This window comes from Magallana gigas, chromosome 6 (genome assembly GCF_963853765.1).
Source record: "Magallana gigas chromosome 6, xbMagGiga1.1, whole genome shotgun sequence".
Taxonomy (NCBI): Eukaryota; Metazoa; Mollusca; class Bivalvia; order Ostreida; family Ostreidae; genus Magallana; species Magallana gigas.
In genome coordinates this window covers 17,391,508-17,419,102 of record NC_088858.1, presented here as the reverse complement: position 1 = coordinate 17,419,102, position 27,595 = coordinate 17,391,508, and the positions used below count along the sequence as shown (strand labels likewise).

The 27,595-nt window shown below is 32.8% G+C and overlaps 3 long non-coding RNA genes across 3 annotated transcripts; all 3 read left to right on the top strand.

Moving 5' to 3' along the window:
• The first annotated feature begins 2,031 nt into the window (after window positions 1-2,031).
• On the top strand, window positions 2,032-12,301 carry LOC105342136 (uncharacterized). Its single transcript, XR_902464.4, has 4 exons — window positions 2,032-2,197; window positions 3,159-3,309; window positions 11,371-11,441; window positions 12,148-12,301. It is a non-coding gene; the product is annotated as an uncharacterized lncRNA (long non-coding RNA).
• Window positions 12,302-14,594: 2,293 nt separating this feature from the next.
• Window positions 14,595-20,340, top strand: LOC117689420 (uncharacterized). Its single transcript, XR_010714552.1, has 4 exons — window positions 14,595-14,754; window positions 14,936-15,086; window positions 19,651-19,718; window positions 19,814-20,340. It is a non-coding gene; the product is annotated as an uncharacterized lncRNA (long non-coding RNA).
• Window positions 20,341-23,314: 2,974 nt separating this feature from the next.
• LOC109620430 (uncharacterized) lies at window positions 23,315-25,492 on the top strand. Its single transcript, XR_010714546.1, has 3 exons — window positions 23,315-23,735; window positions 25,189-25,255; window positions 25,339-25,492. It is a non-coding gene; the product is annotated as an uncharacterized lncRNA (long non-coding RNA).
• Window positions 25,493-27,595: the final 2,103 nt, after the last annotated feature.

Sequence of the window (27,595 nt, the reverse complement as noted above, 5' to 3'; positions counted from 1 at the left end):
TTCAAATACATGTCTGTTGGACTCGTATATCGACTTACGGACAAGTTGATTTCAATTAGAAGACAATCATTTGACCCTGAGCTAGCTATAGAGAGGGGTATTCGAAGACGTTGTCTGCTTTTACAAAGAGGCATGAATATCATTCGATGCGCAAAACTAATAGACGTGCTATGTGCGGGTCCGAAAAATCCATAAATTTTGTTTTATTTGATATAGAATCATTATTAAAACGCGAAAATCAAAACCGATAATTGCTGTAAAATTTAAAACGCTGTCATTGTATTGAAAACATGTGGCCTCAAACATGAAAATAAGTTAACCGTGTATTGCTGGACATTGGATGAACTCAGACTCAAACTTTTAAATTCAATATTTGATAAGTAGTGTCGTAACATATTATTTGTATTTGCACATACAGTAAATTCAAAATATGCAACATGACAGTATATAAAGTTCAGTCTCATAGATCAAATTTTAATGAAAGAGATATAAACAATATTAATACATGTATGTTGTTTGGGTCACTTGTCAACCGGGTCCATTTTCCATGTGATGAGGTCGTCAGCAATTAAAAAAAAATTACCAAGCCGTTAAAAATGACACCGGGTATAAATTTCACGACTTTTGGCCTCAGTTTTCAACGTAGAAAAAGCATCCGTGGGTCAATATTCAACGTTGAAAATGAGCCCCGGGTCACTAAACGATTGCAACCTGCAGGGTCAATATTCTTCGTTACACCGGACTTTGTCCACATGACCTCTATCTAGTCCTACTTGACTCAAGGCTTCTCTCTGTAACCGTATCTTATCACAAGCACAGCCTGCACATCCTTAATGTCCGTTTTCTAACGGATGCGGCATCATTGTGTAACTGACACTTGAAGTTAACTAAATAATCTTACCATACTAGTAAATCTGGAGAAATACGTTCTCGCCAGCAAATGCAATGTACAGATTATATTCTTTTTCCTCTAATAACTTCTATTAACTTTGTCACTCATGGACTGTATTTATAATTTGTATTAAATGGTATTCTTCGTGCAATCTCCTAATGGAGGAAATAAGAATAAAATAAATGTACACAACTTATTGGCGATTTGTTTTTAAAAATAATTAATTGATTCATTTATGGCGTGTAAAACGTTGGGCTTTATTAAAAAATCATGTGATATATATCCAAAATTGATGTGATGTATCTTCAAAATATTGTGATGTGTATTTAATAATCTTGTGATGAATGTTTCATATTCTTTGATGTATGTTCAGTATCTTGTGATGTATATACTCTATCGGGTGATGTCAATGTTGAGACTGATATGATTGTCTAAGACATGTTGTGTTAATATTGATACCTGTTGGATCTCTTCCCTGACCGATTGTGAGACCACTTCGTGCCATTTGAGTTGATCAGCGTGAGGTGATGGGGAAGCCAGTAAATATGAAGTTCTAAATCTGTTCATTAGTCTACAAATGATTTACATAAAACACAACGGAAGAAATTGTATGATTATAAAATTATTTTTTCTCTGCTTTTTATCGTGTCTAGAAAATACAAATGTTTCTTGAGGGTAAAACTTTTTACAAGAAATAAAATTACATTACATGTAAACGTGTGACATTTAAGTAGTTGAAAATAAAGAACTCGTTTTAAACTCTACTTTAGGGGGGCATAAACCTCGGTATCTATAGTATAAAGCTCATACCATGGGCATTGATGAAATCGCACGAAATTTAAGTGAGGCACTTTCCAGGTTAGTGAGTAAAAATTGCAAATTTGCTTCGAGACAATGGGCATATGTATGTGATTAGTGGCCAAAAATCGATATGTATAAATGCTACCTCTAAGACTTATTCGCACCCGTGGGTATTTTGACTGATAATGTATTTAAAGTCGATATATTAAATACCATCCATCCGCACTGAAGCAGAGACCCTCTTGTTCTGAACACACTATAAAGTTAACTTTAAATACCAAACACGAAACGTGAACCTCAACAGTTTCAAAATTGACCAATTATCTCCCACATACATTGTATTAGCATGTACACATTTTAACCCACGTGTTCATTGAAAACTCTGCACGTGTTTCTATCCACTGTATTTTTACTGTAATGACTAAACATTGCGACAAGACATCTTTATGGACATGCAAATCTGGAAGTTTTTGATTTATTTGGTATACTTTTCAAACCCAACAGGTAAGTCAGGTGTCAGTAAGTAACGTGTACCATAACGCATTTTTATCACGTATTATGATTTTGATAATGATAATATTTCATTTGATGATACACTCATTTGGAATACCCAAAACTAGCCAAGCTAAGTTAGAGATATTCTGAATATACAAGTTTGTTTAAAGGGGCATAGTCACGATTTTCGTCAAATTCTATTTTTCTATTTTTATTATTTACAATGCTTTAGAAATTCATTTCTTATGATCAAATGGAATTATGAGAGTCAGTCTTAAGTTTTAAGCAAGATGCAGAGTTCACGAATCTGTGTCATGTAAACAAGGCTCGTGCCCTGTGTTTGTTTACATAGGTTCAATATACCAATTAAAACACCTTTTTCAAGCTGATTTTTCTATCTTCTTATTCATTTTTTGCATAGATAAACAGTTCCTAACGTTTAACACATGCATTTTAGGTCTTAATTTGAAATTTTCACTTTAACATTCAAAATGTTAACAAAAGCTTTGTTTACATGTCAAAGAACTGTAAGCTCTGTAACTCGCTTATAACTCAACAAATGACACTCGAATTTTGTTTGCCTATTAAGAATGCCTCACTGAAGCATCGTAATTATTCAAATCGGAAAAATAATTTTTGACCAAAATCGTGACCATGCCCCTTTAAAACATTTGCTAAAAAGTCATTGAGGGGGTACATTTAAACAAAATATGTCAGTTCCCAAGGTCAAAGTCATCAATTATAGACCATTTACCTCCTTAAATATTGTTTGCTGTACTTTAAAAAAATCCTTTTAAAAACCTCCTTAGGAATGTGCTCTAATCGATAACATCTTTTAAAATCACACTTTAAAACAAAGATCGTATCAATGGTGACATTATTGTTGTTTCCTGTACAGCGTAGCTGCATCCTGTATTCAAAGTATACTATCTGAAAGATATAACAGATAAAATGACAGTAATTGGTTCAGTTTCAGACGGGAGTGGCAGTGCGTGTGGAATAATTTCTGGCGAGATACCGTTGTACTGCCCAGTGACGCATCACTGCTGTGACGCTACCTTACACACCTGTTGTGATGATGGCTTCGCTTGTCTCAGAGGTTTATGTATCAACCTAGTCGTGTAAGTATTTGATCTATAATGTATAAATTCTGATCAACTACCGTAAATCATGTTTTTTTCTGGTGTAACTTATTTGCGAAAATAGGCCAATTCTATATTAAGTCAATGATAACATCTGTCTAAGCATACAATATATAACATTGTCTGCATTATTGTGCTTTTGCGATGAGAAAGTGATCGCAGTGAATCATGTATATTTTAGACAGGACTATCACTAAAATAAACATATGTGCAGTATATACATTTATGCAGTATATATGCAAATGTACAAGTGTTTCTAATTCAGTTTACGGCGAATTACAGAATATCGGTAAAATTTTTAATAGTATACTGGATTGCTCAATAGCGTATTCAATTTGGTTTTCCAGGTATCACAAGGGTAATCTGCTTTTCACTGGTAAACTTGAGATGATTTCAGTTGGTTTCTTTACAGGTGTTTGCAATAGTTTTTTTGCACATTTTGCCAGTAAATAAAAGCATATACATTTAGTACTTTATTAAAAGATAATAATTAAAGTTGCCTTGTACACGATTATTGCAGGTAAAGATTACATTATAAAGAAATAATTAATACAATAGATCTTTTAGTATCAAATCTGTTACTCTCTTAAATGCTTTAACACATCATTAAATTCAAGCACACATTATTTAGAAAACAGATATCAATTTTATATTTCATCTGCATTTTTGTTGGTAAACATAAAGCCAATTTGAAAACAATATTTAGAGTTTATGTCTGTCTTTTTTTCATTGAATTTTTTTCGACTGGATCTTCTTGTTGGTTCTCAATGTTGAATGGATAATCGGGTGTTGGCTTAGAATAATATTTTCCTCAATGTCATCCTGATTGATGGACTGTTCTACGATACGAGCAAATTCATCGGCGTCATTTTTTTTAAAGAGGAAAAATTTGTTGTTTTTTTCATTTTTTTTCTTCTAAATAATTACATTTTAAACAAGCCTTCTGAGAGTATTGCATAAGCAATACACGTCCCCTACCGGTTTGTATTATTCTATGAAAGCTTCGACGCATACATGTTCAATGTTATGCTTTTATCAGAGATAAAAGAACAGAGTAAATTCAAACTACATAGTTGATATAGAAATTAAATAAAAAAATGGGTAAAATAATACTCTGTATTTTATCTCCTGTAATTTCGCCAAGTCCATTAAGTATTTGCTGGTAGAAATTTGTGAAAACAATGCACCGTAATACAGAATATCATTTCTTACCGTCTTCTATAGGGTAAAGCCTACCAATTATTTTTCCATAGAACTCCATACAAACTATATGACCACTCACTACTTTACTATAACAGTTTCCGTCAAATCTTTGGTATCATTTGAAACTTCAGTTTAAGACCTTCAGGAAATAACGAAAAATATAGGGTCCTGAGGCGTTTATAGGTCAAATTTGCAGTTGTTTACAACTTACAGCGATCGGCAGTAAATGTCATTCTACATAAAAAATCAACCCCCCATCCCTACAATTTTCCTAGTGTTGCTATATTCTTTAAAATATTCCCCCATTCCATCATTTATTTTAAAAACTAATAATTTTACTACAAAATGAGAGTTGTCGTATACCTGAATTCAGCCAATCGCCTAAAGCCTACCCATTCATTCCTTATTACAACGTTCTATAACTCTATAACTTTTCTCTGATGTAAACATCCGGGGGTTTGGCACTCACATTCCTGTACCCCGAATCAACAGACCCACCAGATAACGAATCCGATTGTAATAATACAAATAACCCTGTCGATTAAATTTATAACACAATGCTTGACAGTATTATACAGAACTTAATTGTTTGTTAGAAACAATAAAAGGAATGGTACAGGTAATGCACGATATTATAACTGACTGCATACTTTCCTCGTTTATTCAATACACACCGAACCCGATAACAAATCCGAACATTAAAAAATTGGAATTAAAAAAAATAATTTTCTCAAAAATATGTCATTCAGACGCTACATGTACAAAAGTGTAAACTTGATCTGTAGTTTGACATTTTCAAGCTGTTCAGAAAATTTTATATGATTCCTCAAACGCATAAAGATTAAAGTGTGGAAAACTGAAGTGGGACAGACAGACGGACGGACGGAAGCAGATGAAAGCCATAGTCCCCTCCGGTGAAACCGTTAGGGGACTAATAAGAGATGAATTCTCGGAGTATTTAAAGGGATTTAAAATCTGAAGATGTTCGCGCATAACTAGGAAAAGGAAATAGAATTAGTTTGATAGGTTTCCAGCAAACCCCTCTCGGTCTTTTCTTTAGCATTTGATTTTTTAAATATTTTCTTCCACTTGTCTCTATTCCTGGAAGCGCTTATATATACATTTAAAGCAGTTTGTGCATTTAGGCAAGATTTTTATACAAGAGTTATTTTCAGCTTTGTGAAAATTCTGTGGCAATTCAAACACCTTGATACTCTGATTACACTTGGTTCTGGTTCACTGACAGTAGATTCTCATTAACCCGTTGTTTTTCAGTTAGTTTACCCTTGTTTTCCTGAAGTTTTATGTTCACAGACCTTTCAATCTTGCACAACGTTAAAGTCGTTGATGGTTTTACTTCATGTTGTGTGGAAAACTCATAAAATTCTGCAAATATTACTTGATTTAAAGAAAACACTACACAAAATGAAAACTAAAATAAAAGAATAACAGCGTTTCATTACACGGTACTGTATTGTAAAATAACGAATGATACAGTTTTTTATATGAGAAAGTTCAGAGAAACAATATATGACCCATATAAGAAAGAACAAATTATATACATGTACCTGATGTATTTGAATTAATAAGTGTATTAGATATAATAAGTAATTGTGTATCTTAAGACCTTCTTCCATTTGTTGCCTTTCGGCTAGCATTGCCTTCTCTCCATGCAATATATAGGTCTTAGAGAGCTTTTTATATGGCCTTTTTTCATTATTGAAACCTTCTCGTTTGAAAAACTTTGCAAAATTAAACATGCTCTCGTCTATTCCTGTTTAAAAATTAGTTGCAGCATTCATGTATTTTCAAGCAACTTCACTTTTATATTATCCATTTTAGAATATAACTTAATTCCTTAAACCAATTAGTAGAAAGCTTGATCCAACCAATTTTGACAAGCAACCCATTTTTATCACAAAGAGAAACTCTACCTACTTTTTATCGTTAAAATGTTTGTGATTCATGTTAAAACTTCATTTCACCTAAAGAAAACCTCTCGATTATCTATCAGTTGTGCATTCACATTTTCTCTGTCTCTCTCTTTCCTTATTGTTTGGTATTTTTTCATAGTTTTTATTATTTTGATCCCTTGGTAAGCAGTGTATTTCTCAGTTAAAATTTGGCCGAGTTCTAGACGTTGTATATGCAGGTGATCTAGATATTTCAAGAACATCAGAAATCTCTGAAGAAACAAAAACGAAAATTGCTGACCTCTATTATAAGGGATTTCTTTTCCTAAAATAAAAAGCAAAAATGGAGTTTTAAATTATTAAACAATTAAACGTGTTTTTTCAAGTGCAAATATTAGCTGTAGGTCTGTAGCTCCCGGTGTGAAAAAATCTGATGAACGACCTGTGAGCTACAGTGCCACCCATTGCAAAATGAAAAAATTGTGTACTTATTGCGCAGAATAACGTGCGCTAGTTTTGGACTGATTAACCTTATTTATAGGGAAATTCTGTAAAAACAATTAGTACCAATAAATTCTTCATACAATTTACTACTGATATCGTCTCTTGCATCTGATAGTCTTTTAAAGGGGCATGGTCACGATTTTGGTAAAAAATTACTTCCCCAATCTTAATGTTTACAATGCTTCACAAAGGCATTTTTAATAGTCATTTCAAATTTGAGTGACATTCGTTGAGTTTTTTAGCGAGTTACACAGCTTACAATTCTTTGCCATGTAAACAAAACCTTTGTTTACGTTTTGAATGTTGAAGTAGACCTAAAATGAATGTCTTAAACGTTAGGAACTGTTTATTCATGCTTAAAATGAAAAAGTAAACAGACAAATCAACTTGAAAACTATTTTTGACTGGTATATTGAACCTATGTAAACAAAAACAGGGCACGAGCCTTGTTTACATGACAAGAAGTTGTGAGCCCTATATCTTGCTCATAACTCTACAACTGGCTCTCATATTTCACTTGATCACTAGAAATGCATTCCTAAAGCATTATAAATAATAAAAACAAAAAAAATAGAATTTGACCAAAATCGTGACCATGCCCCTTTAAACACCATCTCCAGCTCCGTAAAATGAAGTGGTGCAGTTTATTAGTCCCCTACCGGTTTCCCCGGATGGGAATACACCTTTCCCCTGCATCCGTCTGTCCGTCCCACTTCAGTGTTCCACACTTTTTTCTTTATGCGTTTGAGGAATCATATGAAATTTGCTGAACAGCTTCAAAATGTCAAACTACAGATCAAGCTTACACTTTTGTAGCATCTGGTGGACATATCCTCGAGAAAATTAATTGTTTATTTTTCAATTTTTTAATGTTTGGGTTCGTTATCGGGTTCGGTGTGTATTAAATAAACGAGGAAGGTATGTAGTCAGTAATAATATCATGCATTACTTGTACAATTCCTTATATTGTTTCTAACAAACAAATAAGTTCTGTAAATTTAATCGACAGGGTTTTTGTATTATAACAATCGGGTTCGTTATCGGGTTGGTCTGTTGATTCGGGGTATAGAAGACGGTGAGAAATGATAGTCTGTGTTACAGTGCATTGTTTCACAAATTTCTACCTGCAAATACTTAATGGACTTTGCGAAATAACAGGGGAAAAAATAAAAAATATTACTTTACCCATTTCTTATTTAATTTCTATATCAACTATGTAGTTGGAATTTCCTCTGTTCTTCTATCTCTGATAAAAGCACAACATCTCGTTTATTATAGTTTTGAAATAGATGTATGCTTCGAAGCTTTCATAGAATACAAACCGGTAGGGGACGTGTATTGCTTATATATGCAATACTCTCAGAATGCTTGTTTACATGTAAAAAGTGGCGACTCTCGATCTCGATGTAAATTTAACATACTTCATTTTTCGAGATATGAGTCCGAGGCAAGTAAAGAAACACTAACAAGAGGCCAGTAGGTTTAACAGTCATCTAAGTACCATATCCCATACACAAACAACATGTTGAGAAGTCTCATATCTGCATTTAATTAAGTTTCATTCTGGAGTAGAAAAATTATAATATTGTGCAACGACAACCACCTCCCTGTCTGAAATCTTTCAATGGAGAACATGTCCTAATAATGAAATGTTGCAAGATTTTATAGAATAGAAAAACGACAATAACAAACCGTGAACCATCTCAAAAATCCATAATACGAAATACAAATCCAAAGCAAAGCAACACGAACCTCTAAAAAGATAGAGGTAGGATCAGGTGCCTAGGAGGAGTGAGCATCCTCTGCTGACCGATCACACCCGCCGTGTGCTCTTTGTCGTTATCGGGAAAAAAATCGGAAAAGGCCGTAGACAATTAGGTGAATAATTATGATCTAACAATTAGTATGAAAAACGTCAGTCAGCATTCGGCCCAGTGGAAGATAGTATTTGCTGACAAGGTCGTTGTATCGACCATAGAACTTACGAAAAGATGAATTCAAGCGAGACTGTTGATAGTCCTGTTTTATCAACTTGTTTGTCAGTAGCTTGCTTCGTCTTAGAAACTGTTCATACGAAGAGCATGCACATGCGTATCAAATCAAATGAGAGACAAACACACAATATGCAGGTGATGAAGGTATATTGCTACATAAGTAAGGACAGTTGACTATAGAAAAATTAAAGTCATCGCGTTTATCACAAAGTTTTGCCGTTAGGTTACCATCAATGTCCATGTCCAATAAAATATCCAACTATGAAACAGATGACGTAGACTTTTAATTAATAGTATTCTCATATTTGTTAACTGTCAAGATTTTATATGTATCAGTTTTCATCGACAAACTAAAACAAGGTGGCTAGTATACATGTTTTATTTAAAACAACCTCCCATCCCCATCCTCAGGGGCAAACAGAAACTCTCCCTAAGAGCACACAAAACCAGCTTTGAAACCATTATGTGTTACTCACTTATCCTGGTGCAGCTTTAGAATATTCAACCTTCGCTGACATATAATCACATTTGGCATTTATATCAAAATCATTTTTCGTGTACTGCTTAACAGTAAATGTGACCATACCCTGCATCGAGAACCCTACTCTATACACTAAATGACAGTTTTTGCCCTGTCCTAGATTCAAATTCCTACATGAATTGGGAGACATGAGTAAAAAAGACAATAACAAACTGTCGACATCTCAAAAATCCATAAAACGAAGCACAAGTTCAAAGCAGAGCAACACGGACCTCTAAACAGATAGAGGAAGGATCAGGTGCCTAGGAGGAGTGAGTATCCTCTGCTGACCTGCACCCGCCGTGTTCTCTTTGTTGTAATCCGGGAAAAACGGAAAAGTTCGTAGACAATTAGGTGATTAATTATGGTTTAAAATTTTGAAAGACGGCTTTACTTCCTTCCTTATATGCAGTCAGTTTTTATTCAGTATCAGAAGAAGTAGGGAAGACGATTTTTTGAAACATTAAAAGTATTAAAACTATAGGACTATTTGGGCCCCGCTCTAGAATCAGAACCATTACCATTACCATTGTAGAGGGCTTATGAATTCAGTTTTCCTTACAAGTGTGTGGGGATAGAGAAGATATTTTTAAAATCATGATATGCATTAACACTATAAATCCATTTTGGCCCCGCCCTAAAGTTAAAACTTATAATCCAGCGGACACCAAATTTAGTAGAGGTGTTCCTGGTAAACATTATTAAAAAGTCTGGGTTTTACAAAAGAAAATTTCGGTTATTAAAATGGTGAAAATGGCGGGTGGGCGGCTGCCAAAAGGGTACCATTTTTGTACGGATAACTCCTCCTACAGTGTTTAAGATGGGAAGTTGTTTTTTTGCAGATCAATTGTACTAATATAAGAGGGTGCATATTGCTAGTGTTTTGATTTCTGATTATTTATGAAAAAACTCAAGATGAACTTGGTTTCTTTAGCAAATATATTGCATTTAGAGTACCCCGTTTTCCTTGATAGGTAGTGCCCATATTTCGGACAAATGGACTGTATACTGGTTACACAAAAGAAAACAAACCCGGTTTGCTGTCAAATTGACTTTTCTCTTGTTATTACAGATGTGTGAGAGTAGAAAAAGAGATTGTTAAACATTGTAAATATTAACACTATATTTCACAATTTAGGTAGAGGGGTTCGTGGACATCATAATCATGCATTCAGGTTTTTTTTCAACATGTATGGGAGTACAGCTTTTCTCTTGTTCTTACAGATGTGTGAGAGTAGAGATTGTTAAACATTTTATGCATTAACACCATATATTCACAATTTAGGGACATCATAACCATGCATTTAGTTTTTAACAAAAATATATGGGAGTAGAGAAGAAGATTTCCGAAGACTTGATATATTTATAACTTATGGCTATATTGGCCCCACCCAACAGGCGTATACGCCTGAAGTAGGGGGGGGGGGTTATGGACATTATAACAATGCATTCTTGTTTTTCATTACATGTGTGGGAGTAAAGAGTTTTTTTGCATGTCCCCCCTCCCCGTGAATTTTACAGTTTAGAATCCTCTAACCATTTACATGCTCCACACCAATAATGGTAACAAATGGCCTTGTAGTTAACAACAAGAAGTTAAAAATGTAAAATTCTAAACGGACGACGAACAATGCACGACGACGGACAAAAACAGATGGCAATCACAAAAAATTATATTAAAAAAATCCAATGAGCAAAACACAAGTGAATAATTTGAATATTCAGATAAAGCTCACTTCACTAACTTGATATACCTGAGGATTACACTGTAATTAAGTGATAACTGTCAAATCAAATTGAATACCCTATTGAGCAATCTAGCAAGCTACTCGAAGCTCTACTGTTATTCTGCAATTCGTTGCAAAGTAAACAGGTATTTACTTGCTAGCATATATTTTTTTTCTAGAACTATCTTCATAATCAGCGGAATTTGTTTCGTCATCATCTTCTTAATTATTGTCAAAGCTATCAGAAAACGTAAGTGAATCAAATATAACAAAATTTTTCTCTTTCTTAATAATTAGACGTTGATGAAAAATAACAAATACATGTATATGTGATTTTTTTTTTAAATTGATAACGGACACAGACTGATAATCAGTTCAATGCTTGATAATAAACAATTTGCTAACAAACTTAATTCCATTACCTCCTCAAACACCTAACAAGCAATTATGATATTCTGGTTCACAGAAAATGCTTAAAATTTCATTTACAATGAATCAGTTCCCTCCACTTTGATTTCATGCTATAAAGATCTTTTTAAAAATTTTTTATCCAAACACAACCCTCTCCATTTTTCTATGAAATCTATAACTTTCCATACTTAATAAAGAAAACAATTCATAATAGTATTTATTTCTTTAATTTTAATATAACGTTAGAGAAATTTATAATATTATGTAATATTTATACTTTCAAACTTATTTCAAGTTGCGTATTTTTATTCTATTTTACATCGATACCGTACAGTGTTTTAACGTTATTATGTCAATGAGAGTTGTTTGCATATTAAGTTGTTAACTTTGGACAAGGTGGGTGATTTCATGTTCAAATTTGATTATTGTCTTTGAATTTAATGTAAACAAGAAACAAATATTTATATTGTTTACATTATGTCATGCATTTACATATTTGCTGAATATTTCAATTTATGAATTAATGTTTTTCTTCCAATACACAGGTCGTGTGTCAAATGACACGAGAACAACACGAGGACTGAATCAAAGGACAGAGGGTGCAGATAACGTAATTGTCTATAAATACTGTAAATTCATTCTTCTGGCCGTCAAAACGTTCTTCAAAAGAATTCGGAATAAAATCATTAATTGATTCCAGTCTAATAGTTCTGCTTCATGTATTCAAGCAGGAAAGATCGCCAAAGAAACACACTTTATTTCTGGCGTTGCTTCTTTGTTTACTTAGCTTTATATTGTTGTCGTTAACTGTTCTCATTTTTATCTTCTTCTCCAAAACAACTTGTCAATTCTAAGCCCTATTTTGCGCAAAACATCCTTTTAAAAGAAAAAAATAAATACGAATGAATAAATATAGTGTGGATACAAAATGATTTGCTTAAATGAACATTAATGTACCTGTAAGTGGCAAACATATGTCTTCTAAAACGGCGAATTTGTTGGATGAAGTAGAGAAGTTTTGTATAAAAAGGATATTGAACAAGGAGAGGAGAGGTGAGCTTGTCTTTTTAAGTCCAAAGGAACTCCTTCAACGAGCGGTATACTAATACAGTAAAACATGACAATAGCGAACACACTTATAATTGAATTAACGCTTTCAGGGAAGTGACTTTCATTCCCCGTGACTTTATTTCGTGTTGTAAACTTAATGGATATACTTCGTTATAAGCGTGTTTTACTGTAAATGTTAAAATCAGTATAGGCTAAGAAGATTTTTAAACAATGGATTCCAATTTTAGCAATTTGTGAATATCGCATTTCAAGTAAAGATGACGAGACTGATTTCACTTTATCAAAAAAAACCTACGCTAAGTTTTAAGAAGACCTAAAAGGTATAATCAGTCTATACGATTGCATGCAATGTAAAATTTTAAATAAAACTGAGATCGAGAATAAATTGTAAGCTATAGAAAATTCTATCGACAAGTACGAGAACATAAGAAAACAGAATGAGGAACTAGTCTCATATTCTGATGAATACAAGAAGATAACATAAAAAATTTAAAAATGGTGTTAGTCGAATTCCTGACGACAGAGCTTGAAATAGATGATGCACTTGAACTAACAGATGTGGAAAGATTCGAGAAAGGATTCAAAAACAGACCTACATGTACGCTGATTATCGCGAATCATATATCGGACTTTGTCCATAAACAAAGGCCCAAGCTGCGAGGTAAAAAATCTTTCCAAATAAACACATTAGACAATTTCAAGCGGGATTGAAAAGTCTTGAAGGGGTCTTTACCCAATCATGGATAAAAAATCACAAATGACTGCAAAAAACTGCGAGAAATAGAAAAAAGTAAAAAAAAAGTCTTTTTAAAATGTTGTTGTTGTTGTTGACCATCTCCTAAATACTCGAAATTGAATATAATACTTAAACTCAAAGACATGTTTATTAAAAAATTTGATGAATGAAATGAAAACCAGACGCGTTAAGGCATGCCTTTACCTTAAAAGTGCACGTTTAACACTTTTTGAAAGAAATTTAAAAAAAATAGCCTCTTGGCTAAGGCATACGACCGCAATGCTTTTAATTTACGGCTCTTTAAATTTATTTCTTTCCTAATAACCAATAGTATAAACCTCTTGTAAATTTCCAAGATTTATGGCGGGACAAGTGGAAACACTATCTACATAAGACGTAAATAACAGTCATTTGGCAGTATAGTCAATAATCATCGAATACATTAACATTAGTATTCTCAGTGAAATATTTCAAGAGGTCACGATTCGGGACTAATGTTTTCAACCCTTAAAGTTTGTTCTGCATGGTTTGTTCTGCATGAAATTCAAACACATAAACGAGTTCTTGCATGGCAATTATATGAAAATAAAACGCACCACTTCCACTTCTTTTAAAGTCAAAGTAGAACTTGATCTAATAAATCATCTTAATCGCCGTGGTAAGATGATTGTACAATTCAATTTGCAATTTTTAATTTACTGATTTCATCATTTTTTTGTAATGTTTTAAATCACATTGAAAGTTAAATAAAAGTATTACGTAGAACAAAAAATAAAGCACAGCGGTGAAGTGATACAAAAGGATATTATACAATCATGTAGTAGCCCTTTTCTAGTGCCCTTTTTTCACATTAAATTTCTGGCACATTTTAAAAGAAAATAGTATGCAGTCAGGACTCACTAGTTTGAATTAGTTAAAGTAGGAGTGTATGTCTCTCTTGGCCGGAGTAATGGCAACGAATAAAAAGTGCACAGAATAGAAAAAAGAAAAATTTATTGATGAAAGATCGAAGCCTCTTATCCTTGTTTAATCAAACTTTTCGTGGTAAATAAATTTTCTTATTCAAACAAATGTAGGTACGGGCATAATGGTTCTGAGAAACAAAACTTTTGCCTGCTCCTATGGAAATTCAAGGTATTTGTAATTGATTAGTGAGTTACATATCTTGAAACTATCGATGAAATTTGAATGCAATATATCTTGAATAAAGTGGATTGAAATGAAAAAAGGCTTCAGAACGGCGGCCAAGAAAAGACACAGCAGAAGTTTATGCTAACCATTATGTCGAAACTGAGTTCAACGATGACGGGAGTTTACATTTTATTTTGGTCCTATCTCCGACTAGGTACGCTGATGTTAAGAAATGATTTGTAATGGTCATTTCAATTTACTAAATAAGAAACAATATTGTCTATTATAATTCATAATCGGTATTATCTATCTTTCTTTATGTTTATATAAGACAGTATTATGAATATTGACGACCGTACAAATGGTTTTACGATAAAAAGTGTTTTATTATACAGCAACAACCTCAGAATTTTCATATTGTGGAAGAAACGTTTTAGATGAAATACAGTATTGTAGCCCAGGCTACCGCTGTTGCTCAACAATGAGACACACGTGTTGTAAGAATGGAACATTATGTTTAGGAATATATAGTTGTACAACTGCCGGGTGAGTAACCTTAAAACAATAGTAAAAATCAACGTATTTTTTTTTCTTCACATACCAACCAGTAAACAAATGACCTGGTTTTTAAGAAGAATAAACTTAGACAATGTGTTTACATGTAAATTACAATGTAAAAGATTTAAAATGTGAAAATACCTGTTGATTAATGTATGTATTTTTCAGCCCTCATAAATTGCCTGTCCAAAAGCTCGTATTAATGCATCATAAGATAACATTATTGCTTCAGGGCTTATACATGTAGCCACTAAGTTGCAATGATTCTTCATTGCGTCAGACCTATTATGTCCGTTTAAATAGAGAAACTTTAGCGGAATTATTTGTGTTTTAACAATGTTTAAGCAAATTATTCCTAAGAGTGTACCAAATTTGAGTGACAGTTTTTATATGTATCAAGCAAAACTCTAAGCCCGTTATTCTTTGTTCCGTGAAAAAAGTCATATTCTGTATCTTACTCATTAAAAAATTGGGAACATTTAAAAAATATTTTTCACATGAAATCATACTTCCTTCTGGCTCCATTCTAAAGTTATAAAACATATTCCATTATGCCGAACTCTAACAAATGAATAGTAAAAATGTAAGAACTTGAGTATAATGAGGTGATAATTTTGGACGGTGCTTGATTAAATCATATGAAGATTTATGATAGATTTGATCAGTATTACCTCATAAAATTCAAAGAATGATTCCTTATTACAAGTAAACAACTTTCAGCAATTGTATCATTTAATATTGACTTAAATTAACACGCTCTTTTCTATTCGTATATAATTGCAAACCCGGCTTGCTCCCCACACTACGTCAGTTGTGTAATCAATGACATTTTTTGGACTATACATAGGGTAATCATAAACAAAAGCAACGGAGAATGTAAATATCGTTTTAAATTGGTCAAGGCCCCGATATGTATTGAAAAAGTGATCTTTTAATCAACCGTTCCTTGATATATACAGATTCAATTTATGTTGTACAAAACGTTTGGCTTTAATTTGAATTCATGGCCGGTAAAACCGGTGGGGGACTAATAATATTCATAAACGCTTTAACTAACTACTTGCCTTCATTGTTAGGCAAGTAATATCATAGAAGAAAAAATGTAAAAGTTAAAAATAATTTACTCTAAACATTTAATCAAAATGTACGTACATGTACATTTTATTTCCTCCGTTTCAAACTCAGCTAAGGCAAGTTGAATGCAATGCTGTAATTGATAAACATTCATAAAGGTATATCAATTTAACAACCATTTGCTAATAACCATTCTGTTAGATATGAACAAATTAAATTATACAAAGTAAATCGTCTCTTTCCAGTCTATACCCTTTTTAGCGATAAACTTGATATTATATTTTCCGTTTTCCGTTAGCCTTTTAGCAACACCCACACGGATGGTATCGAAAGACGAAAATATGTACAAAGGTTTAACAATGAAATGCATTTGGCACTAGATTTTAAACAAGAGGCCCATGGGCCACATCGCTCACCTAAACAGCAGTTCCTTGTAACATTGTATTTCATAGCATGTGCTATTTCATTTTTAAACTTTGAACCCCTTTCTGGTACCCAGTATTGGCTCGAGGTTTATAGTTGGTTTTAACAACATAATTAGTAATATAGGAATGAAAATGTGTAGCACTGCGGCGGGACCGCACATACACAGCGTGAAAATTGAACGTAGAAGAGTTCCACAGAAAAAGGAATAACTATCAGACTGTAAAGAACAACATCAAGAAAGAATAACTCTTGGTTCCACCACAATAGAGTTTACACTATTTGAGGATCCTTGCATAGTAATTTCATAAACTGTAACATTACAGTTCTCGAAAAAAACCTTTTTAAAAACATTTGTTATGTATCTTTTTATGTTAAACTTTGAACCCCTCTCAGGGCCCCAGTATTAGTCCAGTGCCAAAGCTTTATTAATTTGGAATCTACAATATTTAAAAATGCTTGCATAGTTATCTCATAAGTTGAAGCATTGTAGTTCTCTAGAAAAAGATTTTAAAACATTTTCCCTCTACATTTCTATGTTGAACTTTGAACACCTCTTGGGGCCCTAGTATTAGATCGAGGGTCACGGCTTTTATAATTTCGAATCTACACTACTTAAGGATGCTTACATAGTTATCTGACAAAGTGAAATATTGTAGTTCTCGAGAAGAGGATTTTTGAACATTTTCCATATTTACGTCTACATTTAACTTTTAATCAATCTTGGGTCCCCACTATTAGTCCAGGGGTCACTATTTTAAAACTATCGAATCTACATTATCCAAGGTTGTATGCATAGTAATCTCACAAATTGTAGCATTGTAGATCTCGAGAAGAAGATTTTTTAACATGTTACCTATTTATAGCTATAATAAACTTTGACCCTTCTTGGGGCCACAGTATTAGTCCGGGGGTCACGATTTTACCAATTAGGAATCTCCATAAGCCAGGGATGTATGCATAGTAATTCCACAAACAATAACATTGTAGTTCTCAAGAACATATTTAAACGTTTCCTATATATTTTTTTAAGATATTAAATTTTAAACCCCTTTTGGTGCCCCAGTTTATGTACGGGAGTCACGATTTTTACAAATTAGAATCTGCATTATTTAAGGATGTATGCATAGTAATATCACAAACTGTTGCATTATAGTTCTTGAGAAGAAAATTTTTAAACATTTTCCTATATACGTTAAACTTGAAACCCCTCCTGGGGCCCCACTTTTTGTCGGGGGGGGGGGGGGTCCACAATTTTTACAATTAAGAATCGTAACTATATATACGACCTTTTGTGTAAATATTGGATATTTCTGGTGCAGTGGTTTTTGAGAAGAATTTTTTTTAACATGTTTCCTATGTATTTCTATGTTTAACTTTGTCGACTACAAAGGCGTCCAGCTGACATTTTCGTTAATATAGAATCTGAATATCATTTATTTAAATTTCTGTTCCAATAGTCGTATATCAAATAATATCAGAATAAAAATGTTTTGTGTAACTAAATTCATACATATTATAGTATTTATTGCCAAGCAGACAACATACAAAAACACATAAAACATGGGTTCATCCACAAGAGTTCACAATAGCCCTCGCCATGCACCGGGACACATCCGTCCTCGACCAGGGAGCCCGCGAGATAGAGACCCATGCACAATATGTGCTGTCTTCCGTCACGCCTTAGTTAGGTCGTATGTGTAATAAGTCCATAAATACCACAATATGCAACTATATTTTTATATGCAATACTCAGTACATTTCCTTTTAAAATACGTAGTGATGCATTTGTAATACAATGAATCATAATGCATCATAGTCTATAGGAAATTCTATAGGAAATTTCAAAGTTCAAAAATAATTATCTTTATTCTGCTTTAAACAGTCTTTGAACAAATTTCACGGGTTCATCATTTGTATACGAGGGTAACACATAAACCGTGTTTCCCTAATACAAGATTGAATTCCCGTGTGAAACAAGATTTCTTATGGTATGGTTGTTTATAATTAAATCCACACCACGTGCGTTGATCCGCCGTATCTATAATGCTCAACCAAACTAGCTGCATTATTGCCACAAAATCACAAGAAACATTTATCGCTTACATTTATTTTGGAGACCGTGCCCGATAACAAATAAATTTCCATATTAATTTTTATTTTTATCGGGCACGGTCTCCAAATGAACTGTAATCGATAAACTAAAATAATATTTCTAGTAAATTTTCACATCTTATCGTATTCATCCGTCTTTTCTTGAATATATAAACTTATATACTAATGCAATGAGTTGTCAATAAAAAGAGAGACACAGTTGGGTTTTTGGTGCACAATTTAGTTGAATAAATGGAACAAAAATCTTGTAAACATTTTTCCTATGTATTTCTATGTTAAACTTTGAACCCCACCCGGGCCCCAGTTTTGGTTTGAGGGTCAAGATTTTTACAATTTAAAATCTTCATTATATATACAAGCTTTTGTGTAAATATTGGCATTTCTGGTGCAGTGGTTCTTGAGAAGAAGATTTTAGAACATTTTTCCTTGGTATATCTATGTTAAACTTTGAACCCCGCCCGGGATTCCAATTTTTGTCCGAGGGTCACGATTTTAAAAATTTAGAATCTTCATTATATATACAAGCTTTTGTGTAAATATTGGCATTTCGGGTGAAGTGGTTCTTGAGAAGAAGATTTCTAATGACACACACCTTATACTCACTGTTTCGCAATTATCTCCCTTTTGAAAATGGCTGTGCCCTTTATTTTAACAATTTATAATCCCCTTTCCATAAGAATGCTCTGTACCAAATTTGGCCCATTGGTTTTAGAGAAGTCGAATATGTGAAAAGTTTACAGACGGACGGACGGACAACGGGTGATCAGAAAAGCTCACTTGAACCTTCGGTTTATGTGAGCTAAAAAGTAATTGATTTCCAATAGAACTTATAAATTTTCGTGGTTTGGTCACAAAGAACGGTATAGGGAAACAACTTTCTTTTTAGTTTAATAACGCTTGTATTATTTGTAAAGCTAAAAATACGTTTCCTTTTTTCCAGAGGCATGATCGGAATTATCCTCGGATCTCTCCTTGGCTTTGGAATTTCGATATATCTTATAAAATGCTGTGAGTTTTAACACACACAAACTCTCTCTCTCTCTCTCTATATATATATAAATATATTGGACGTTGATACTTTTTATCATTATTGCTTCTTCCAGGTTGCAAAGCATGCGATCCAATTAATTCTTCCTCGGTCCATCCAAACTGGAGATCAGAAAAATAGATCATGACTTGTATACATTCAAAAAAAATTTATTTGGCACTATATGATTTTTAAATAGACTGTGCAAAATTTTTATTGTATTCTATTTTCTTTATCATATTGTATTCTTTTTTTTTTAAAATATATACTTAATTACTTTTAACGAACAGCTCTTTAGCAAGAGATGTATACTGTAGAAGTAGACATATTCGTTGAGGATTTAATTTCGTTATTTTCGTTGATAGTTTAAATCAACGAAATTAAATCCATGACGAATTTTAAACCCAGGTATTAATGATAACAAAGAGATTACGATATGACGAAATTAAATGCAAACGAAATTGCATTTGGTTTAGAAACAACGAAATTTTGACCCAACGAAAATATGTGTTTTTACAGTATTGATTATTAGGTTATTCGTTTAATTATTTTAAAATTGGGAGCATAGATTCAAATTCAAAATACAATTCTGTTTTTGACGCGCTAACTCACATAACTAAATTTAAAATCTTGAATTAAACTTGTGAAAATATATGCATCTACCTCTTCTGCGTTTATACATTCTATGCCATTGATGTAACAATTAACATTCTTTTCTATATCAGCGCTGTGTACCACACGTGCTTGAGGACAGGACCGACACCCCCCCCCCCCCCTCCCCTTCGGCCCCCACCCCAAGTATATATATACCTCCGGCGCTTTATTTTTTTAAATTCAATTATCCTTTAACAACATATTTCTAATCTAATTTATTCATCCATTGCCCAAAATTACCTAAAACAAACATTTAAAAAAAAAATTAGACCCTCTATACATATAATACAAGAAGGCTGCTTACTTCGTCCCTCTAGAATCAACGGAAGTAAGGGTTTATCGAAAGGAAGATAACTCGTAACATTATTTTTTTTAATTTTCTCTTTTATGTCTTCCATTGTAATACACTCAGTATGAGTGCTTTCTTTTAGATTTTCCAGTACCCAAGACGATAAAAAAGTTTTCAGTTCTTTGCGGCTTGATTAGAATTCATACGTCTAATGAATTGAACTTTTTTTTCGAGTTTGCCATGCAATAAATTTATTTCGTAAATATCTTACCTTTTCATTATTCTCGTGTACACTCGGAACTTCTCTGTTTACGACCGGAGTTATCTTCCTTGCGATAAACCCTCACTTCCGTTGATTCTAGAGGGATCGGTTCAAAATTTGCAACTTGTCGGTGATAATTGTCCTAATTTACCCAATAAATGTATTTACACGGGCATGACATGCCTATATTCAGTGAAGGGAATTATCGGGCTACGACATGAGGTTACCTTTTTACTGGTATATGTGGTTTGATAGTACATTTCAACAAATATTCATCGGCAGTTCCTCTCGGCTGGCAGACGAAGTTAGCAACCTTCTTTTATTATATATGTAGAGAGTCTGATCTGTTTTAAAAAAATGTTTGCTTCAGGTAATTTTGTGCGATGAATGTATAAATTAGATTAGAAATATGTTACGAAAGGATAATTTAATAAAAAAAAAGAATAAAGTTCGGGGGTATATACTTGAGGGTGGGGGTGGAAGAGGGGGGTCGGTCCTGTCCTGTCATTTATTAAGCCTATGAACTAAGAACATATTAATTATGTGAGGAAAAATGCTTCTTCGAAAATCGTGAATATTACGGCCTCGGGTCAGGTTATGGTGTTAGGGCGTGGCTCTAATACATGTAATGATATAGATAACGTGCATTAATTTCTCTGCTCCTGGATATTAAGCAGATAAACTAAGTACATAGTAATGATGAGGAAGAATGCCTCTTCCAAAATTGTGAATTTCATGACCCCTTGCTCAGGGGTTCTCATGATAGGATGTGGCTTTAAAGGGGAAGGAAGCTAAAAATGTGTTGTACATTAAATAAACTAATTATCATTCACTAATTATCACCCACTTTAATTGTTAATCGTATTTATTTTCATTAAAAACCCCGGAACAATGAATCAATCCAGACAATCGATCGCTTAATTTAAATTTTTCGCTGCCATTGAACTTAATCTATGACGTCATCTATTCCGGTTTGTTTTATAAACATAGCATAAGTATCAAATCATAAACGTTCTGGAAAATTGAAACATTATTGATTTGAGACCCTCCTTTTACCTTTGACTTTCAACTATATTACAAACCAACGTCAAACGGAGCAAGTTTGTTGAAATATGACCACATGTGATAATTTAAACCACTTAATTAATATAGATAAAATATGTTATTGACTTTCCATCCCCTTTAATGATTATATAATGAAAATGTATAAATTCTTTGAAAATCTAATCCTGAAATTTGCTCCTGAATATTAAGCAGCTGAACTAAAAGTACATAGTTATGATGAGGAAGAGTGCCTCTTCTAATTGTGAAGGTCATTGGTCAGGGGTTCTGGTGTTACGGTTGGGCTCTAAAATCCAGTAATTCTTTGAAAATCTTCTCCTTTGCTCCTAGGCATTAATCCGATAAATTAAAGTTCTCCGATCGTCAGCCTCAAAGTATTTATTTCATCATAAAAATGAGTAAATTCTCAGAATTTGAGATCAAACTTGTGTTATTTTTTTGGAAATCGGAGCCTGGTGTAAAGGCAGGTCTCTAACGATTTTATAGGGTAGGTGGTGTAATTTCGACCGATTATGATTTTTTCACTTATTCAATTATGTCACTCTGTTATGCTACAATTTTAAAAAAATAATTTGTCAGAATTTAAAACGTTTAGTGGATAAAACAATAGATCCTGTAGTATTAGTGCTTGAGTACACTTACGTCATTTAGACATTTAGGCACGTGCACTGTATACCGTCCATTTTGGAGGAAGACTTTAGAGAGAACTTGAGAGTATTCGTTTTCTTTATAACCCTGTCCAGGTTTTACTAGTACCTTAAAAAGGGTGAGGTTGGTCCAACCTATCTACACTTGAGATGTGTGTTCTTTGCACTGTAAAGCTACAAAATTATTTCATTAGCCCTGTAATTATAATGCTCATGAATGTACATTGCAAAAGCCACAATGCACGTACTCAGGTGACCGATAAGGCCCATTAGCCTCTTGTTAAAATAGTATGCAGTCAGGATGCCCTTAACATGTTGAAAGTAAAATAGGAGTGTAGCTCCGTTTCAAAATTGCAGACCCGGGCAATAGCAACGAATTTAAAGTGCACGCAATAGAAAAAAGAAAATTTATTGATGCAAGATCGAAGACTCTTATCCTTGTTTAATTGAATTTATCGCGGTGAATAAATTTTGTTATTCAAACAAGCATAGGTACATGCACAGCCGTTCTGAGAAACAAAAATGATGCATACTTTTATAGAAATTCCAGGTATGTCATTGATTAGACAAACTCCACGTTGTTATGTTTTACGTATCTTGAAACTATGGGTAATTCTTTTGGGTAAGTTGTATTTAAATGAAAACGGATTCAGACCAGCAGTCAAGAAAGAAGAAACGACAAAGGGCATAAACTGCAGTTAATACTAAACAAAATGTCGAAACTGACTTCAACCCTAACAGGAGTTTACATTATATTTTGGTCCTGTATTCGACTAGGTATGCTGAATTTTAAAAGGGATTGCAATTTCAATTTCGAATTTGAAAATAAAGGTTAATGTTATACATTTTTTCATGCTGATATAATTCAGTATTCTGAATAATAACTTCTGTAAAAATAATTTCAAATACGACTTAAAGAGTCACGAATCTATTTTGTAGCGACAACGTCTTTATATTGTGGAAAAGACTTTTCGGATAAAACATTGCATTGCCCCTCAGGATACCACTGTTGCTCAACCATGAGGCACACGTGTTGTCCTGACGGAACATCTTGTTTGGGAGAAACTAAATGTATAACTCCTGGGTAAGTAATCTTAAAAACCTCAAACCTCAAAACAAATAGCATATTTACAAATTGGTCAATATGTAAATATTGTATTGTAAAATAATAACAGTTCATCAACTTTAATGATCTTTATCTCTAATTCTTGTTTATTGTGTAAATTATTATTATCCTTTACCCATGTCCGTTTTAAGAGGGAATTCTTGCCTGAATATAATTTAATTTCAACAATATTTAACGAGGCATGGTCACGTTTTTGGTCAAAAATTATTTTTCCGATTTCAACATTAACATTGCCTCAGTAAGGCATGTATAATAGACAACTATTATTTGAGTGTTATTCGTTAAATTATAAGCGAGTTACAAAGTTATTTTAATTTTAAATTTTTAAGTGAAAATTCCAATTTTAAACTTAAAACTAATGTGTTAAACGTTGATTTACACTTAAAATAAATCAGAAGATAGACAAATCAGCTAAAAAAGATTTTTGACCGGTATATTGAACCTACGAAAACAAAACAGGGCAAGAATCTTGTTTAAATTACAGAACTTAGAGCCTTGTACATGTATCTAGCATATAGCTAAATGACTGACTCACAAATTTAATTTGATCATTAGAAATGAATCCCAAAAGCATTGTAAATAATAGAAACAGAAAAATAGAATTTTACAAAAATCGTGATCATGCCCTTTTAAGAATACTGTAAACATATTTTTTGGCGTGTACGATATTTTGCGGAAATTAGTTTTTGAACAAGTTGGCGTGGATTTGAATTAGCGTATTTCTAAGCATGACTATGTTTAACCAGGTATGCATGGCATTTAGCGATGAACTTGACTTAGCGGAAGCTGAATTCCGCCAAAAACCAAAAACGCTTAAAGCAAAATGAGCTGCAATTTTTATGATGAAATTTTTTTTAACGAAAATGTTATTTTCTACTAAAATGACAAAAATATCATGGTTTTTAAATTTCTTTTCGCCAAATTTTAGTGTAAAGGGCCATTAAAGAGCCTTAATTGGAGCGAAATTGAATTATAATTATCGTCCTGTACAAAAATTGATTTGCTATATTTTCCTTAGAAGAGATATCTTTCCTCTGACAAAAATCAATGATTTTTTCCAACTTTATTTATCATAAAAGTTTAAGTTACGTGCAGACTTAGCATACTAGCAAGTTTTTACAGTAAAATAAAATTATAAAAAATACAGCTCATATTGCTTTAACAGAATACACGACCAAATGTGGTACGTTTACAGTCATATAATTATGGTATCGAAAGAAGAATAAGTAATAACATTTGACAGTGATTAGCATAATTATGACAGTAGATTTGAAAAAAAATATATCGGATCCCAAATAATAAATTGTTGCGAGTTTGATCCCAAAGACAGATTAGGATTTTTCCCTTAAAATGAATAACGTTTTTGTTGTTTTTAAAGCTAGGAACAAGTACATGTTTATATCTTTTTCAGAGGAATCGTTGGGATATCTTCGGGTCCTTGTTTGGTCTAGCAGTTCTATTGTCTTGTTTGAAATGCTGTAAGTCTAAAATAAATTCTTTTTTCTTTTTAGTTGGCTTTTGATACTTTACATCGAGATAATAATTATACTACTTCTTTTAGGTTGCAATGCTTGCGATCCAGAAAGTTCTTCCTCGGTCCGTCCAAACTGAAAATTTGAAAATATACCAAAGTTATTCATTTCAATGGCTCGTATATGTATATTTAAAAGATTTTATTGTATTGTATGATTTTTGCAATGTAATGTTTATTGTTTGTGTCCTTTATTTTCCATTTGGTCTTGAATAGATAAAATTTATATATATATATATATATATATATATATATATATATATATATATATATATATATATATATATATATATATATATATATTTATCACATGTTTATCCCAATATACGGTGGATATCACTCATGGAATAAATTTTTGATATTCCACTGTGTGTTCTTACGCCACGTGACGTCATAGTTAATCATTACGTAGGTTTAGACGGTTGATTGACTTAGAATGAAAAAGTAGATAATTAATTCAGTTGAGGAGTGTTGAGATATAAATTTGAAACATTTAATGTTGTTTCAGTTATTTGTCATGAATTCATAAAAAAATGTTCGAAAATGAATGTCTGTTTCTTAAACTTCAAGGAACTTTTTTTTCCATGCGTAACGTTGTTGACGTGTTTTAAATAATGTGTTGTGCGGCTAACAATCACAATTTTTACAGAAAAAGTTGGGATTAACAAAATACTTGGTAAAACATGTGATAAAAAGAATCTCTCATGATTTGGGATGGTATATGATTTTTATCCAACTCGTTGTGTGTTTTCTATCCCCTCGCCAAGGCTCGGGGATAGAAAACACACAACTCGTTGGATAAAAATCCAATAAAAATTGGGGGGGGGGGGGGGCAGAATTCCTATACTTCTAAAAGAAAAAAAAATAACTTACTTACCCAATTTTTTTTCCCAAAATCATGAAATTCCAAATCGGGGGGGGGGGGGGGGGGGCTAGTATGCTTAAATTTAGGAACAATAATCTTTCCTGCGAGAAAAAGTGGGGGGCTGAACCCTCTATCATGCTATGTTTCTAATGGTTAGGTGTAGCTTTGCCAAAAAAGTGGGGGGGGGGGCATAGCCCCCGCCCCCCTAGGTTCCGATGCCTATGCTGCTCGTAAATAGGTACCATCACACAGATGTACCTGGTATATAAACCCTTCGATTTCCTTACACCCGATTGCACACCTGAAACTCGTAGCCGTCATGTAGCATTTCTTTCGTGGTCTATGGATTTTATGGATTTATTTCTTATTCTATGTGGATATTCAGTTTCTGTTTGTAAATAATGTATTGACTTATTTATTTGAAGTATTCTCCTGGCTTGAAAATAATGCGACCGAGCAACACGGCGAGACAAGATGTAGGTCCACACAGGTAAGACCTCTACAGCGAAGTACTTCAAACTGTTCAGTTTTTACAAAACATTATATGATGATAATACAAGAACATGTATATTATTAAACTACTTATATTAACCTTATTCTGTTGGCATAAAGTTTATATGAGGTCAGTTTTGAGATATGATGTCTTTTATAGTTCTTAAGCACTTTTCAATATTTTTGCAATTTGTGCCATACGATTATTTTAATGAATTTGTGAGGTAAAACAAACAGAAAATATGCGAAATTATATAGACTAAAATATAAAATCTTGACTTTTCATATCAGTGTACTGCCAAAAATGTGTTTGCAAAATCTCAAACCATGAGTAAACAACCCTCTTAAAAATATTTATTGTTCGATAATTATTAAAAACTTCCGATAGGATCAATGTTTGCTTTAATTGTATTTCACTATTACCCAGTTTTAAAACATTGATAACAAATATCGTTAATCTTTATGAACTGAACTGAACGACTTTTACAATATGAGAAGTATAAATTTGCATTCTTTATATTCTATATGTATTCTTTGGTTTCAATAATAAATTTACGGTAGATTTATCAATAAATAAGCACCATAACTTTGTATTTGTAGTTTTTATTTTTGATTGGTATTCCTTGTTTTTTCCCAAGTGTTTTGTAACTCTTTATTGTGTAAAGTAACTTCCCTTTCGTATCAAGCATGCATTTGATTATTAGAGTAGCACAGGGGGTGATTTTTAAAAACAGTATTTTTTTCAGATTTTTTTCTCACAATCCCCTAAATTTGAGCATGCTGATTTCAAATTTAACAACCATTTCATTATAACTTTTTCCATTGCATCACAATTAAGAGGCAAACATGGGTACCCTCACGCAATTTCAATAGGCCAATTTTCTGACTTTTAAAAATATCTGACTTCACATTATACTGAAGAAAATATAT